The sequence below is a fragment of the Medicago sativa genome, chromosome 3, assembly GCF_051527215.1.
Source record: "Medicago sativa cultivar Bolivia chromosome 3, Bolivia_mono, whole genome shotgun sequence".
NCBI lineage: Eukaryota > Viridiplantae > Streptophyta > Magnoliopsida > Fabales > Fabaceae > Medicago > Medicago sativa.
Genome location: NC_140751.1, coordinates 32,807,657 through 32,826,194, shown reverse-complemented (window position 1 = coordinate 32,826,194; position 18,538 = coordinate 32,807,657). Strand labels below are relative to the sequence as shown.

Sequence of the window (18,538 nt, the reverse complement as noted above, 5' to 3'; positions counted from 1 at the left end):
ATAATACCAAGTTTTCAGAAACTATTCAGATTATGGGTAAAACAGCCGCTGTTCTTACACAGTTATTATTATAATTCCACTTTCTCCTATATGTTTGAAAAGGCCAGCAGTGTGTACAAAACAACATGTCAGGTTCCAGTGGCGGAGCCAGAAATTTTAGATTGTGGGGGCAATATAAAAATACTAGTTTACCAACAATATATAAATGAAAGAGTCCATAAATCCTATCTCAATTGACAAAAAATATTAATGAACAAAAAAATTACTCTTATCAATGACCTCTTAATTTTTTTACTCTTATCAAATATTAATGTATTTACATTTCCATATATACAAAGTGGAAGTTATAGACTTAAGAATAATGTAAGTATTAGTGTACAATAAAAAAAAGTAATTAAGATTGCATTGAAAGTTGAAAAGATCATTTTTTTTACACATCATTTTTTTTACACAAAAGATCATTTTATTTGGAACAAAATTTTATTACAAATGAACCACTCATTACACAAAAGAAATATATATTATGATTAATTGATCAACTTATCAATAAATAAGATATTAAATATATAATTAGACTAATTTTACTTTGGTAAAATGAATATGTTTTTACTAAGTATTGGGGGTATGTTGTTGGCAATTGGCCTAACACTATATATTAATATACTAGAATGAAAATAGTAGTGAAGGCACATGCCCACACAACTATATAAGTAGCTCCGCCACTATCAGGTTCTCAGCACGGACTGACACTCACTTTTCAACTTCTATACAAATCAGAAGTTTAACGAACCATTTAACATCTATACAACAGATTGTATGAATTCTGCTCTTTACCCAAATAGTTTCGATCATTCCCAAGTGAAATGACCAAAATGCACCTGCGTGAGTTAACTCCCGCAGCATGAGTTAACTCACGCTAGTGCAAATCTCAGCGTGAGTTAACTCACGCTAGTGTAAATCCTGTGTAAATCTCTGCGTGAGTTAACTCACGCAAATTTAACACTAGTGTGAGTTAACATGCGTAAGGGCGTTTTGGTCATTTACTTTGGGAATCAGCAAAACTGTTTGGGTAAAGAGCAGAATTTCTGTTGTATAGGCTTGTCAATAATAAAAATGCATGTTGTCATGACTTTTATATGTGAAAGGGTTCAATGATGTGGAGCAAAACATCAAGAGTTCATCAAGTCACGCTAAGATAAACTGCACAAGTGATTTTGAACAAGACATCTTCAAACACCTTTACGACTTTTTTTTTAAGAAATAAACACCTTTACGACATTGACTACACATACACACACACTTTCATTAATAGTAGTTAAGGAGATCGAACTCTTAACACCCTCCTTTAATCTCCTCCAATGTTTCTTAACTCACCAATCAAGCTACTTACACTGGACAAGTTTCTTAACTCATTAAGCTCATATTTGGTTGATGTGGTTCTATCAACTTACATTTGAATTATAACAAGCTATCACTTAATTATGAGTCTCCTACATCACTAAACACGGTGGATTAGGGTATGGGGGCATCTTTTACCCGCTTCGAAATTACCATTAATTTGTCATTATTTATTTATAACTAAATTGAAGTTTATGGAGCCCCTTTCGACACAAAATTTTGATGTCTAAAGTCTTAGCATAGATAGCTTGTGTAACGCCTAATTGAAAGTGTATAGAATATTCAAAAGAGCGTTAAAACTGATATTGGATACATTAATATTTACAATACAGAAACGACATTAAGTCGAGAATTTAGATACAAAACATCCAAGTCTTATGATACATAGTGTACACTTAGTCATCCAAAAGAAACTTGTTTACAATAAGTTATCACAAGATGTCTCATAATTATACATATGCATCCTTAAGTCCAACTTCAAGTATGTTTCCGCGAACACACGGTCAATCCAAAGCTTTTTCCTTACCTTTACCTCGAGTAACCTGTGAACCTGAACAAATAATGAGAGGGATGAGACATAATGCCTCAGTGAGTTCTATCTAGCCCTAGGCTAGTGATAACCTCGGGGAAAAACCTATGGTTATCACATGTCTAAAATACAACCTGACGGTTGATTATACGTGTGTGGTTTTGCTTGACTAGACGGTTGTGCATACTAAATCCGTCAAAGTTTCTTTTTAACTTGTTATAGGTCTATCTTCCTATACGTGTCATGGCGGTTAAGGGGAAACTAAACTGATACGCCAAGATTCACTGTATGTATCAAGGCCTAAACAATACATGATCACGATAAGATTCTAAGCCGAACGATTAGGGAAAACCTAAGATCGTTGTCGGCATAACTTCTTGATTTTGCTTTGCTTCTAAACTTGTACATAACAAATATCGCATTACATACATAAGCATAATATAAGTGTTCAAACATTAAGTTAGAGGTTAGCGTTGAACAATCAATAATATCTGAATTCATTTTACGGGCTAGTCTCGGGTAGAGTAACCCCGGAAGTTAGTCCCTTACTACCGGTAAAATGCCTAGCAAGGGCGTATCGGACTCCCTTAGTGACGTGCGGGTCCCTTACGGCTTACCCCATTCCCCTTGGAGAACCTTTTATATCCAACCTTGATAGGAATACAAAAGACACGACACCTTTACTTCTTAATGGTCTTGACCACTTAACTCTTGTCTTAAACTTGCTTGTGAATAATAAACTATTCGCTTCGTATCTTAGCACGTAATAAAACTTATGCTTGACTATCTAGTTCTCGATATCTACATCGAGGTTCTAGTTCTTCCCTTTCCTTAAAAGATTATCTTACTACCCGATACGTACATCTTATTCTCTCGTTTACCATGCTTAAATATACTTGCTTCTTATATCATGAAATCATTTTGAAAACCTATGCCTTGGGGTCCTGATTGAAGGAGTTTATCAGTGTAGAAGAACGCATGCGAGCCAACTGGACTGAAGGGCGACGAACAGGATGAGACGAGCAAAACAGTGCAGTGAGCACTGCTTCACTCGCCTCGCGAGTGAACTTACTCGCAATGGCGAGTAACAACTCGCAGTGGCGAGCTAGGAGGCGATTAAACCTCCAGTTCTGCCATTCTGCTCGCATCGCAAGCTCCTTGCTCACTGTTGCGAGTACTGACAGTCCAGCACCTGCATAATTGTTGTTTTTGAGCCAAAATCTTCAAATCCAAGTATCTCAAGGCATATAGTGACTCTATTACTCATATAACACCTGAAAAATAGTCATGGAACAAGTATACACAAGTATAGCAAACATGGTAGGGGTAATAATCACTATGTGTAACTCTAGAAAATTCATATTTTTCTAACAAGCATAACACACATCCCATGGGTAGTAACTAACTAAGAACTCACCTCAACAAGCTGGAAATAAGCTCACATCCTCAAGACTTGGACAACACAACCTTAGGAACAAAACTCTAGATGAGAGAAAGATGTTTGGTGAAGCTTGCTTCCAACAACTTAGCCAAACCCTAACCTTACTTAGTTTCTATCTTGATGGAAGATTGAGAGAAGATTAGGTGAAGATCACAAGTAGTGATGAATGGAGAAGACAAGATCTCTAGAGAGAAGGGAGAGCATATGTTGGTAACCCTAGAAAGAGAAAGACATAAGGATAATGAAGATTTCTAACCCCAATCCACTTAAATATCTTCATTTCGTGAAATTCCAAGAATGCCCCTAAACTTAGTCGTGAACTTTTTATCGTTTTCAGGTATTACATCGCTACCTAGTAAGCGGTATATTACAGCTTGTCTCTTGGATGTTGGCGGTGAGTATTTGGATTTTGATACCTCCACTCTCACATCAAGCTGAATAGAATTTTGATATCATTTGTTGGAGAATTCGAGAAAGCATCAAGAACAACAATCATGCACAAGGGTAGTGTGTGTGTGTTTGTTTATAGGGTTTTGCTAGAAGACACATTTTATGAAGGTGCATTTTAGCAAGTTATTCGATGAGCATTTGTTAAAAGACACCAATTAATTTTTATGAAAGTGTCTTTTACCAAAGTTATAATTAGAAAGTGGAAATCACACCTTGAAGTGTGGATTGCTAAAAGACACCTTCATGGGTGGCTTCTAGCAAAACCTATATTTATATATGTATATATATAATTTCATAATAAGATAAATCTTCAAATCAAAAAAATAATAAGATAACTCTTATTTTTTTAACCAAATGATAAGAAATCTCAGTTGTATATGCACGTTGGAAAATAGGTATTTTGTGGAATCTTGTTAAAAATGTTTTGTCCTTATTTACATTTATTCTGTTTACTTTAGATTTCAGTTGCTTCGTTATTGTTACAGCAATACTACTCTACTGTATCAACTTTTGTTTTAGTTATCTTTGGTCGTGGCTGATATTGAAATTTTTAAAAGCTATGATTGTTGTAGATTTGGTCCAATGAAGAAAAACAAAGTGGTTGTGGGGCGAATCGCCTTATCTTAGGTAATTAGATCCAAAAGTTGTTGGCACAGTTGAAAGGCCCACATCGACCTTCTTTTCTAGCGTCAAATCGGACCCACGTTAAGCACCTACATTTGGCTGGGACTCTTCTTAAACAATTCAATCGATGTGTTTGACTAGAAATAAATTGACTTACTCTCAGCTTAGTAATCTATTTTATTTTATATTTAATTGAAAGTTAGTATTGTTATGAATATTAGTGGATGTCTATATCCTTAGTCTTCCACCTTCCTATAACCCCTACTAGTAAATGTATGGTTAGTGGTCCTTAATTGATTTGATTATTCACTTGCTCATTTGTGTCCTATAAATAGGACATATATTGTCATGTAGAGAATACACTTGAGAAGCAATACAATATACTCTCTTGTTCTCCATTCATTCTTTTCTCTCTACTTTTCTATGTTGTACAATATTTTGCAATACTTTAGATTAATTTCATAACACGTTATCAGCACGAAGCTCTATCAATCGGAGGAGCAAAGGCTTTGCATTCGTTACAGTGAATAGTGATGAAGAAGGAAAACCAGAACTTAATTATAGGTAATTTTATATGAATATATTTTTGAAGTTTAGGTTATCTTTCAAGTTTTAAGCCTCGCGGTTATATTCTGAAAAACATTTGAATGCTAGTAGGATAGTAAAATGAAATTATTCAAACCTTGAATGAATATAACATATTATCAAGATTTCAATTCATAGCATATTCTTCCTTAAAAAAAAAAAATTAATAGCATATTCTCTACCTACATAACATCTAACCAAGTTGTTGTTTGTCTCACTGTCCAAGATATACTTTGAAGTTTATTTTTTTTTTATCATAAGTAATTGCTCTATCGACAGACACAAACTTGGTTTTTATTTTGTGTATGTGATGATTTATTTTCAAATTATCTTAAAACTTTTTAGGAAGATGATCGATTTGAAAATTGAATGTGTTTTAGTTGATTGTGTCCATTTTTTATGTCTTAAGATCGAAGTCCTCAAGTAGCCAGCCTTTTATGAATAATTTTGTTTGGAACAACCGTGCTAGATCAGTTTGTGCATGAATCATAAATGTTCATCTGTTGTGATATTTGAAATTATTAGGAGCACATTATTTTAGTCATAATTGTCCAGTAGTTACATATTAGGTGTTGTTACTAATACCATCATGAATCACATATTAAAACATACATAGTTATTCAATAGTTATATTTGTATCTGTTTTTATGAGTATAATCGGATCATTTGATGTACCAATAATTTCATCATACATGTGAGTACATATATTCTCTATGTGTAAGGAAAAGAAAAACCAAATTTAATATCGAAGCATCCCAGAAAGATCACTCAAACAATGATTTTCTTTCTTTAGAAAGGTCTGAAATATAGTTCATAAAGAACTAAAATTTAACATTGAAACATCTTTGGAGGATTGCTCAAACAATGAAGATATTTTATGATATAGTTCTTGAATAATTGTTTTATAGAATAGTTCTTGATCATTAGGAAAATCATGTGTGTAATATAATTCCTGAAGAACTAATTATATATATGAAGATCAAAAGAATTGTCCCCGAAGGATTGAGAACAATCAATTTTTTTTTTTATCATTGTTTATGGAGGAGGAATAACACCAGGTAGAATGAATCTTATTGTTAATCTTCTAGGTTTTACTATAGGGTCTCTTCCTTTCACTTATCTTGGAGCACCAATTTTTAAAGGGAGGCCCAAAAAGATTTACTTCCAACCAATAGCTGATAAAGTTAGATTAAAGCTTGCAAACTGGAAAGCATCTCTACTGTTTATAGCAGGAAGAGTGCAGCTCATCAAATCAGTGGTCCAAAGCATGCTCATTCATACAATGTCTATATATTCTTGGCCAACAAAATTGATTAGAGAAATGGAAAAATGGATCAGGAACTTCATATGGAGTGGTGATGTATCTAAAAAGAAGATGGTAACAGTTGCCTGGAAGAAGGTTTGTGCAGACTATGATGAAGGAGGCTTAGGCACTAAATCTTTAATCTGCTTGAATGAAGCTACCAATCTCAAAATGTGCTGGACATTATTACATTCTGACCAACAGTGGGCATGTATTCTCAGAAATAGAGCTTTAAGAAATCAAAGAAGCATCAGATACCGCATATTCTCATCTATATGGAGTGGAGTTAAAGATGAATTACAAGTTATCAAGAACAATTCAACATGGATAGTTGGGGATGGTAAACAGATTAACTTCTGTGGCATGACTCTTGGTGTGATGAAAGCATAAGCCAGATGTTCAACATTCCTGACCAATTAATCTTGCAATATCCTGATAAATTGGAACACTTTGTGGACAATCAAAGATGGAACGTCCCTGAAAGTTTACATCTATTGTACCCCAATTTGAGATCAATTTTTTCAAAGGTAACTCTTGCCAATCATAGCAAACCTGATGCCCTTGTCTGGAAGCACAATTTAACAGGTGATTTAACTTTGAAAGAGGCTTATAAATTCAAAAAACATGCCTTTCCCAAGATTGTTTGGGCTAATCACATCTGGTCTAAAGATATACCTCCTTCCAAATCTTTAGTAGTCTGGAGATTGATGCTGAACAAACTACCTACTGATGAAAATCTTGCTTCAAGAGGTTGCCAAATTCCATCCATATGCTCCCTTTGTATGAATCAAGTGGAAACCTCTTTTCATTTGTTCTTTGATTGCCCTTATGCTATAACTCTCTGGAAATGGTTGTCCTTCACTCTGAATAAACCTCTTGTATTCAGTAGTATGGAGGATATATGGTCTCCCTGCAGTAAAAGAATGAGCTCACAAAGTAAGGTTGTCCTTTCTGCTGTTATGGTGTTTTATCTTGGTTTTCGGGTGTCAAACATTGATTACGTTTGAACCTTTTAAACCGGTGATATCTTATTTTTTCTTGGGAAGGGAAAAAGTAAGCAAAACCCTTGAGAATCGAGGTCCGGGAGTTGTTTTCGCTACGGGAAGGTGTTAGGCACCCATAACGACTATAGTATCCTATAGGAACCGTCTTTAATTTCTACGCGCGCGCTCTAATTTTAAATGCTATTTTGAAAGATGATATTAGGCCTAAAGGTATTCTAAGTGAAGAATTGGAGGGAGAAGAATGTGTTTGAATTTTTATTTTAGTTGAATTGAAGGAATTTTGTTCCTTGCCTACGTACCCGTTTAAGGGATCAAATCCACCGTAGTTCTCTCTCAAAAAATGTTTTTGTTTTTGTTGGTTGATTTTAAGTTTGAAAATTGGAATTTGAAGAATAGAAAGAGGCCTCAAGGGCATGGGATTAGGAAATTGTGAGGTTGAATTAGTGATTTGCAAAAGAAGTCAAATATGATTATTTTTCATTGAAATTTGATTAAGAAAATAAAAGGAAAATTCAATGGGGTTTTGACCCCAAGGTTTATTATGAAAAAGATTTGAGTGAGGTTTGTTCATATTTTTTTGGAAAATGATTTTTCTAAGTATAAAGCCTAAACATACATCTAAACATACAATCCTACACATACATCTAAACATGCATATTCTAACTATATAGTGATGTGTGTGCATGTGTCGGTGCTTGTGTTGGTGTACATCATTAGAGTCCATTGTCCTTATTACATCATACCCTAGATACATTCTATGGCCTCTTTGCCAAGAAATTAAAAGCATGAAAGTAAAATATTACAAGAATTCCTAAATATTTACATTCTAACTTTGGTACAAATTATATTGTAAGAAAAAATAGAGATAAATGTGGGATGAAATGGAGATGCTTATGAAATGATGAAACATGGAATGAAAGGAGTTAGTAGCACATGACAATATCAAAGGAAATAAAGCAAGAGAAATGTTAGAACATAAAGGATAGAAAATAAACCAAAATAAAGGCAAAAGAGTGCAAACATGACTAAAATTTGTTCATAGAATGCAAGAGCCATATGACCTATAATTCTCACATTCCAATACATTTTTAAGGGTTTGGAATCAAATCTTGGAATGGGAATTAAGGCAACATGATTTAATTGGCATCTTAGAACAAATTTTAAGCATATTTGCATTATTTAACTACACAATTAACTTGTAAGCTAAGTAACTAATCAAGATTCATACTCATGCATTAATATCAACACAAACAGTAGCTAAAACTCCCTCAAATCAAGTGGCATAGGTCACAAGTGTTCATCAAGCAATTGGGATTGAAATCAAGCAAAGTTCCATTCATTTTTAGCACAAAATACCTCAAAATAGTAGGAAAATTAGCCACATTATGTTCACCAATTTTTATTATGTAAAATTACCACTAAGAGGTCACAAAATTATCAAGAAACATTCATGAATTTTTTTGGAATTTTTAAAGAATCTTTGATCACAAGAACATGTAAAATTTCACAAGATTCAACAAATGTAATAAGCAATTAAAAAGCTACTTATTTTTTATCCAAATTCAACACATAACAGCATCACAAGGGAGTCAAGAAACTAGTCAAGAACACATGAAAAATTAATTGGAATTTTTAACAAAGTTTCGAAGTATGCAAGGGTGCAAAAAGTGGAAACAGCGCGTAGAATAGCAAAACAAATGGAAAATCACAGAATCTGCAAGGAAAGGCCCAAGTCCAAAGGTCTGGAATGGATTCGGATCATCCAAATACGCCAGAGGCGTTGGATTGATCCGTTCCCTTCAGAACCCTAGATCCAAAGGTCCAGAGCACGGGGAGCATGATACGAAGCCTGTACTAGCGCGCATAGGATTGCAAAGAAGTATATGAACATGAAAACGCGTGAAATACACACAAACTATACGCCTCTCTCTCTCTAAACTTGAAACTAGAGAGAGGAGGTCTGCACATCCCTCTCCTTCTCCGACGAAGAGGCAGGCGTTCCGATCATCTTCTCCGGTCAGCCAGCGCCTCCGTCGCGGCGGCCGGAGAAGTTTTACCTCTTTTCTCAAAATAAAACACAGATTCGGAACCCTTGCTTCTTCCTCTGTTCGAATTCGAGCTTGTTTTTGCGAAAAACTCAAAGCTGAGGCCTAGATCTACTTCCACACAGCAATAGGAACAAGTGTAAGTCGAAAGTTTACCTTCGTTCAAATCGGAGGTGGATTGACGAAGCAAATCCAGAAAACTTCCAGAGCACCAGTGCTCGTACGCTGTTTCGATCTGTATGTGCTTCTTCTTCTCTTTGAACTTGTTCTCTGATCTTTGTTTTCGCTGATTCGAGTTCCGAAACAATTGATGAGTGAATGAATGATGCTCTGGAATTTGGACCTTTTGATTTTGTGTAAAACGGTGCGAATTTATGAATCTGTGAGTGATTTGGTTATGGTTTCTTGATCACAGAATGGGAGGTGTTTGATGAATTTTTGCGGTTGTTGGAGTTTGTTGAGGTGGTTAGTGGTGGTTATCGAATTCTGTTGTGGTGGTTCTGGAAAATTTGTTACAAATGTTCTTGGTGTTCTTGATGAATATTCATCAAGTTCATCAAGAACTTTGTGTTTTGATCCAAACTTGCAGAGAGAGAAAATGAGGAATTCTGTTTGTGTTGATTTTTTGGAAAGTGTGAATTCTGATCTTGACTTTGACTGTGATGTGGCTTATATAGCTGATGTGGATGACTGCTGGACCAATAACAAACTGCCATGTGGACATAGACTGTAACTGACTGGACTAATAAAAATCTGACACGTGGCACTGGACTTAACAAACTTTTGGGCTAAATTGCAAATGACTAAAAAATAAAGGACTGAAATGCAAAAGATGACAAAAAGGACTTAAAAATAATTAATAATAAAATTGGTAAAAAACGTAATTTGGAAATAAACGTAAAGTGAAACGATTAAAATTGACAAAACGGACTAAAACGAACCAATGGCCTAAATGAGGTACTTTAAAGTAACCTCTCTCTGCCGAAATTTCGTGTGAAATGACCAAAATGCCCCTAGGGCTAAAACGACTGAAAATGACTCAGATACAAATTTTAAAATGGATTTTTTACAAGAATTGGAACAAAAGTTTATTTAAACCAACTTTAAAAGACTCAGAGACAATTTTTAAGATTTTGAACAGAGTCTTGACACTTGAAAAGACTAAAATGCCCCTAGGGGCAAAACTGACTCAAAATGACTTCAAATGCAATTCTTGAACTGGATTTTGACATAGACTTGAAATGAAGACTTATTCACACTACTTGAAAGGACTCAAACAAAATTTTGAAAGACTGAGAGAAATTTGACATAGGAAATGACTAAAATACCCTTGCATGTAAATTTTGCAAATAACATTGAAATAAAATGCAGAGAAAGATGCAATTGATCAGAGACATATCAGATGACTTATAATGCAAGAAAAAGGGATTTGGCTAGTATTTTTAGGTCCAAAATTAGGGTATAACAGCTGCCCCTATTTAAGTTTCTTTGTCCGGAGAGTCAAGAGACGAAGTCTTCGATTTGACGGGACGAAGATACTTAAATATTAACATTTGCACTGCTTTTGGACATAAAAATACATTTTCAGATTTTCAAAAAACATGAATGCCATGCAATATTTTGATTATGAATGCAAGACAAACGACTGGAGTCTATGGAACCTGTCACGTCACTGGGGATTCGAGTGAACATTGACAGGGTAGACAAACCAGGGAGTAGAAAATAGGGTACAAGTTGTTCTTTGGGTCGAACTAGCCACTTGACCAAGGAACACAAAACAAGAGATAGGTGCAAGCTGTTCTTGGGATTGAACTTGGCACTTGACCGGAAACATAGACACATAGGCAGATACAAGTTGTTCTTTGGATCGAACTTGACACTTGGTTGAAGATACAAACAGACAGGCAGACACAAACTGTTCTTTTGGATTGAACCGGCTGTTTGGCTGGAGACATAGACAAAAGGGTTGATACAAGCTGTTTCTTTGGATCGAACTTGCTTGTTGGATTATCACCACGTCATGTGGGAAGGTGCAAACTGTTCCTTCAGATCGAACTTGCCGTTTGACCGATAACAAAGCATAAGCTGGGTACAAACTGTTCTTTTAGATCGAACTTGCCGTTTGACCGATAACAAAGCATAAGCTGGGTACAAACTGTTCTTTTTAGATCGAACTTGTCGTTTGTCCGGAAGCATAGGTACATAAGCAGGTACAAGTGGTTCTTTTTTGGATCGAACCTGGCACTTGACCAATAACAAGATACAAATTGAAAGTCTAGCTTAACAAAATATCGATTGAAGGTAAATTGTCATGGACCTGATTTGAAAATAGACATGACCATTTTGGTTGGCCCAAAAAGCAAATTGAGAGTGAATTGACATTGATTTGAATTGAAAGTTGACATTGAAAGTTGAGATTGAACAGAGACATAGACATTGGATTGGAGAATTGCAATTGACATTGAGATTGGATTGGGATTGAATTGAGACATAGACATTGACGTTGGATTGGAGAGTTGCAATTGACATTGAAATTGGATTGAAATTGGATTGAAAATTGACATTGACATTGGATATTGACATTGGTGTTGACATTGACATTGGATATTGACATTGACATTGACATTGACATTGACATCGACATTGAAATTGACATTAACATTGACATTGACATTGGGATTGCTTCGAATTTGACATTTGAAATTGAAATTGAAATTGGCATTAAATTTGACAGTTGACAGTTGGATATGCAACATGTATGTATGGTATAACAAGATTATTGGATATACGAGCACATAAAATGCATGATTATGCATGTATGAATGCTTGAAATGCATGATTGGTTGGCCATTTGGCAAAGAAGTTTCACAAAGGCAGACAAGACATTGGAAGATTGGGCACGTAGTGGCTCGTGCTGCAACATATTCACAGGGGAAAACCTCTTTGGAGAGACCGTCGTCGAGAGACGTATCAAAACCATGGTTGAGGGCAGTAAAACTTGTAAAGAAGGGATCCTTGGAAAGTTCTTGGATACAGGTCGCCGTTGATAGGCGTGTCAGTGCTGGGTAAACATTGGATGTTCGCATCTGTGGTCAATGCTTTTCAATTTTTTTATTCTTTCATTTTTCATTTTCAAACCCTTATTTTTGCCTGAACCGCCCTTTCGGGTTTTCGATTCACCGGGGAGTAAGATTCTTTTCATTGCCCCATTTTTGCCTGAATTGCCTTCATAGGTTGTCAATCAGCGGGGTGCTCATTTTTGCCTAAGTTGCCCTTTCGGGTTTTCAACTTAGCGAGCTTTTCATTTTCATTTTTTCAATTTTTCATTTTCATTCTGTTTTTTCATTCTTGCCATTGACCACAGATCATCCTGGGGAGTAACCTGCTTGTAACGTGTATTGAAATAGACATTGACATTCATTCATTCATGCATGTTTCATTGAAATGTACCCTATTGCTCAGGTTTGCTTTCAAAATAGACAGAAAAAGATTTTTAGTTTTCAAAAGATGTTTGTTTCAGACACTAACATTATCAATTGGAAAGGAAATATTTTGTATAAAGCATTGAAAGTAGAAAGGAAATAGAGTTTCAAACAATAGAAAGGCTCAAATTGATGTAGAAGAGTGAGAGTCAGCCAAAGGCATGACTTCACGGATTTACAAAGCTTGGAAAATGGTAACTTTATTGGTTGGTGATACATTGAACACGATAACCGCTACATTTCATAGAAATTTTGAATTCACAAGTACAGAAGCCTCTGATGAAGACGATCATTGACAGTTGCAGATGCCCCAAGGGGTGATGGTGATTTGCCAGATATAGTTACTTGTCTTTTATTAACCTCATTTTTGCATGAACCGCCCTTTCGGGTTTTCGGCTCATCGAGGCGCTCATTCTTGCCTGAGTTGCGTACAGTCTCAGCGAGCTTTTTCATATTCATTTTTTTTGTCCCTAACTTTTGCCTGGATCGCCCTTTCGGGTTTTCGATCCACCGGGAAGCGCATTTTTGCCTAGGCCGCCCTTTCGGGTTTTCGACCTACCACGCTGTTCTTTTCTTTCTAGACAAAGTATTTCTTGACTATATCGGCATTAACAGGATTTGGTAGTTCAACACCATCCATGTGTGTAAGAATCAAAGCACCACCAGAGAAAGCCTTCTTGACAACATAAGGACCTTCATAGTTAGGTGTCCACTTGCCCCTTGGGTCGGGTTGCTGGCTTATTCTTCTTTTCAATACAAGTTCGCCTTCCTTGAATTCTCGAGGTCGGACTTTCTTGTCAAAAGCATTCTTCATTCGCACTTGATACAACTGTCCATGAGCCATAGCATTCATACGTTTCTCTTCAATCAGATTCAATTGGTCATACCGACTTTGACACCATTCAGCCTCGGTTAATTTTGCTTCCATGATCACTCGAAGAGATGGAATCTCCACTTCCAGAGGGAGGACTGCTTCCATGCCATATACCAAAGAGAAAGGAGTTGCCCCGGTTGAACTGCGCACTATAGTACGGTAACCATGCAAGGCAAATGGTAGCATCTCGTGCCAGTCTTTGTAAGTAGTGACCATCTTTTGAACAATCTTCTTGATGTTCTTGTTAGCGGCCTCAACTGCACCATTCATCTGAGGTCTATAAGGAGAAGAGTTGTGATGTTCGATTTTGAATTCTTCACATAAAGCTTGCATCATACTATTGTTCAGATTGGAACCATTGTCAGTGATGATCTTGTTGGGAACACCATATCGACAGATGATATTATTCTTGATAAACTTGACAACCACTTGTTTGGTCACATTGGCATAGGAAGCAGCTTCAACCCACTTGGTGAAATAGTCAATTGCCACTAGAATGAAACGATGTCCATTGGAAGCTTTCGGTTCAATTCTTCCGATCATGTCAATGCCCCACATAGAGAAAGGCCATGGGGAAGAGATAACATTGAGGGCATGTGGAGGCACATGAATCTTGTCAGCATAAATTTGGCATTTGTGGCATCTTTTAGCATGTTTGTGACAGTCACGCTCCATAGTTATCCAGTAATAGCCGGCTCTTAGCAGTTTCCTTGACATGGTGTGGCCCGAAGCGTGGGTCCCAAAGGTACCATCATGTACATCATGCATCAACTTCTCAGCTTCTTGTTTGTCAACACATCTCAACAAGACCATGTCATAGTTCCTCTTGTATAGGATTTCTCCGTCCAGAAGGAATTTGCTAGCCCATCTTCTCAAAGTCTTTTTATCTCTGTTAGAAGCACCAGGTGGATATTCACGATTCTGCAAGAATTGCTTGATGTTGTAATACCAAGGCTTTTTATCATTCACATCTTGATCAGCCTGATCTGGCATATTTTCAATAGTAAACACGTGAGCGGGTCTATCAAGACGTTGTACTTTGATTACGGGCACATCATTCCAGTGATTTACACGAAACATGGAAGACAAGGTAGCAAGAGCGTCGGCCATCTGGTTTTCATCCCGAGGGATGTGGTGCAGCTCAACCTTTGTAAAGTATGTCAACAGACGTCTTGCATAGTCACGGTAAGGGATCAGCTTCTCATGATGAGTCTCCCATTCACCCTTTATCTGATTAATAACAAGTGCGGAATCTCCATAGATGTCAAGGTGCTTAATTCTTAGATCGAGGGCTTCTTCAATGCCCAAGATGCATGCTTCATATTCAGCTATATTGTTTGTGCATTCAAAAGTTATTCGAGCAGTGAAAGGAATGTGGTGCCCCTGCGGAGTTACAATGATGGCCCCAATTCCTTTACCATAAGCATTAACAGCACCATCAAACACCAATCCCCATTTGCTATTGGAGTCCGGCCCTTCATTGATCAGTGGCTCTTCACAGTCTTTTGCTTTCAGATACATAATCTCTTCATCAGGGAAATCAAATTTAATTGGCTGGTAATCATCAAGAGGTTGACAAGCAAGGTGCTCAGCAAGGACACTTCCTTTGATTGCTTTCTGAGCTTTGTACACAATATCATATTCAGACAACAACATTTGCCAACGGGCAATCTTTCCAGTAACAGCAGGCTTTTCAAAAATGTACTTGATTGGATCCATTCGGGATATCAACCAAGTTGTATGATTCACCATATAATGACGCAGACGTTTGGCAGCCCAAGCTAAAGCACAACAAGTCTTCTCAAGCATTGTATACCGAGTCTCACAGTCGGTGAACTTCTTGCTCAGATAGTAGATAGCATGCTCTTTCTTACCAGTCTCATCTTGTTGACCGAGAACACAACCCACTGAATCATCCAACACTGACAGATACATAATCAAAGGCCTTCCTTCCACTGGCGGGACAAGGATGGGTGGTTCCAACAGGTATTCTTTGATGCTATCAAAAGCTTCCTGGCATTCATCATTCCATACAACAGGCTGATTCTTTCTGAGCAATTTGAAGATGGGACCACAAGTAGTAGTCATGTGAGATATGAATCTTGAAATGTAATTCAGACGTCCGAGGAAACCTCTGACTTGCTTCTCAGTTTGAGGGGCCGGCATCTCTCTGATGGCTCGGACTTTGTCGGGATCAACTTCAATGCCTCTTTGACTGACAATGAAGCCTAGCAACTTTCCAGATCTTACACCAAATGTACACTTGTTAGGATTCAACCGCAGCTTGTACTTTCTCAATCTTTCAAACATCTTTTTCAAATACACAACATGCTGCTCTTCATCACTTGACTTCACAATCATGTCATCAACATATACTTCAATCTCTTTGAGAATCATATCATGAAACAGAGTGGTCATACCCCTTTGATAGGTAGCACCAGCATTTATCAAACCAAACGGCATTACTTTGTAACAGAACGTTCCCCATGGAGTGATGAAGGACGTCTTTTCTCTATCTTCAGGAGACATCCATATCTGATTATAGCCAGAGAAACCACCCATAAAGGAGAACACTTTGGATTGAGCAGTACTGTCAACAAGCACATCAATATGAGGCAATGGGAAGTTATCTTTTGGACTAGCTTTATTCAAATCTCTGTAATCCACGCACATCCGAACTTTCCCATCTTTCTTTGGTACTGGTACGATGTTGGCAATCCACTCAGGATATTCAGCTGTCATGAGGAAGCCCGCATCAATTTGCTTTTGTACTTCAGCCTTGATCTTAAGAGCCATGTCTGGACGAGACCTTCTCAATTTCTGTTTGACAGGAGGACATTCAGGTCTTGTCGGTATCCGATGTTCCACAATCTGGGGATCTAGACCCGGCATATCTTCATAAGACCATGCAAAGACATCTGGATAATCATGGAGAAGCTGAATAATCTTCCTTTTCACTTCTGGCTCAAGTGCAGCACCAATCTTGATCTCTCGCTTGTTCTCTTCAGTACCCAGGTTAACGAGTTCAATCTCTTCCTGATGAGGCTGAATGGCTCTTCTTTCTTGCTCAAGCAGTCGAGTGATCTCATAGGGTATCTCTTCATCATCATCCTCATCTTCAGCTTCATATACAGGGAATTCAAAATTTGGAGGAACCATAGGGTCACTGTGTTCAACGGGTTTATTATGGTTCAATCTGCATAATATGATTGGGATGGTTTTAGAAAAAGTTTTTCATGCAGATTTTTGAAATTAATAAGAAAATAACAAATGTTTTGGTTTTTTCTGGCATTACCATTATTTCCAAGAAAAAGGCACTAAAAAGTAAAAAACAAAGAGTCGTGAGAAAGACGACAACTTTTATTGATAACGGCAATGCCGAAACAAACATGCCCTTACAATGATATCACTTTCGCCTTGGGCAGAGCGAAAGGATTGTTATTTTGAAAACAAAGAAAAACATTAGCAACAAGACACATTACATGGAAGCATGCATGACTAAAGGAACATCAATGGCCTCCCAATTTCTCACAGTGCCTCCTGGTACAACAAATGTAGGCACATAACTATTCTCAGCAGCATCTTCAGCAGTAGCATTGATAAACCCAGCACTGTAGAAAGTTCCTGTTGAAACACCAGAGGTTGGGGAGAATCCGAGGCCCTCTTTACGCTTATTTTCCAAGATCTGAATCACCTTGCCCCAGCCAGCAGCTTGCCCTTGTTGAACAGCCTTCTGGGCATCTTTTAGCGAAGCTATGCTCGTACCAGCCCTCCGGGGTTCCGCACCCTCAACGGTCAAGCCTTGAAACGAAGTCCCTTCAACGGACCCGTTCCTCATGAACTTGAGCTTCTGATGCAACGTAGAAGTTACCGCTCCAGCGTCGTGGATCCACGGTCTTCCGAGGAGACAACTGTAAGAAGCATTGATGTCCATGACTTGGAAAGTAATCTGAAATGTCTCAGGACCAATGGTAATTGGCAAGTCTACTTCCACAAGAACATCCTTGCGAGATCCGTCGAAAGCTTTAACCAGATAGCTGCTACCCCTCAGGGAAATTCCATGATGTCTTAATTGCCTTAGTGTGGACTCAGGCATTACATTCAACGATGATCCAGTGTCCACCAAAACGTTGGATATCATATCAGGCCCACAGTGCACCGAGATATGTAGAGCCAAGTTGTGATGTTTCCCTGCTTCGGGGAGTTCATCATCACCGAATCCCAAACTGTTGCAAGCAGTGATATTACCCACTATTCCATTGAATTGCTCCACAGAGACTTCGTGATCAACGTAAGCTTGCTCAAGTATCTTCATCAACACCTTCCTGTGAGCTTCTGAGCTCATGAGCAGAGACAAGATGGATATCTTTGATGGGGTTTGCAGCAGTTGGTCAACAATCTTATAGTCACTTTTCTTGATAAGCCTCAGGATTTCGTCCAGATTAGATTCTTCAATAGATTGGCCTGATGGGCCGAGGTTCTTGTCAACAGGAGGAGCGACTGGTGGAGTTATTGTGGCAATGGGTGTAACCACCTTCTTTTGAAACAAGGGTGGACGGACTTTTCCGCTTCTCAGAGTTGTAACTTCACTGGCAACATTGTCAACTGTAGCTGGGGATACCAGAGGCACTTCTACTCCATTCTCAATCATGGTTGCACTGTACTTGTAAGGAACTGCTTTGGTAGAGGTATAAGATACCGGACCAGGTAACCTGATCACCAAAGGCTCAACATTTCTCATCTGAGATACACTTTCAACAGGGGAGTCATGGAACACTGGCACAATCACACATACATCACTGG

At 37.6% G+C, this 18,538-nt stretch overlaps 1 long non-coding RNA gene across 1 annotated transcript; it reads right to left on the bottom strand.

Moving 5' to 3' along the window:
* Window positions 1-1,674: 1,674 nt before the first annotated feature.
* LOC146937224 (uncharacterized) lies at window positions 1,675-3,655 on the bottom strand. Its single transcript, XR_015033254.1, has 2 exons — window positions 3,345-3,655; window positions 1,675-1,948 (listed from the first exon to the last, which is right to left on the bottom strand). It is a non-coding gene; the product is annotated as an uncharacterized LOC146937224 (long non-coding RNA).
* Between the last annotated feature and the right edge of the window lie 14,883 nt (window positions 3,656-18,538).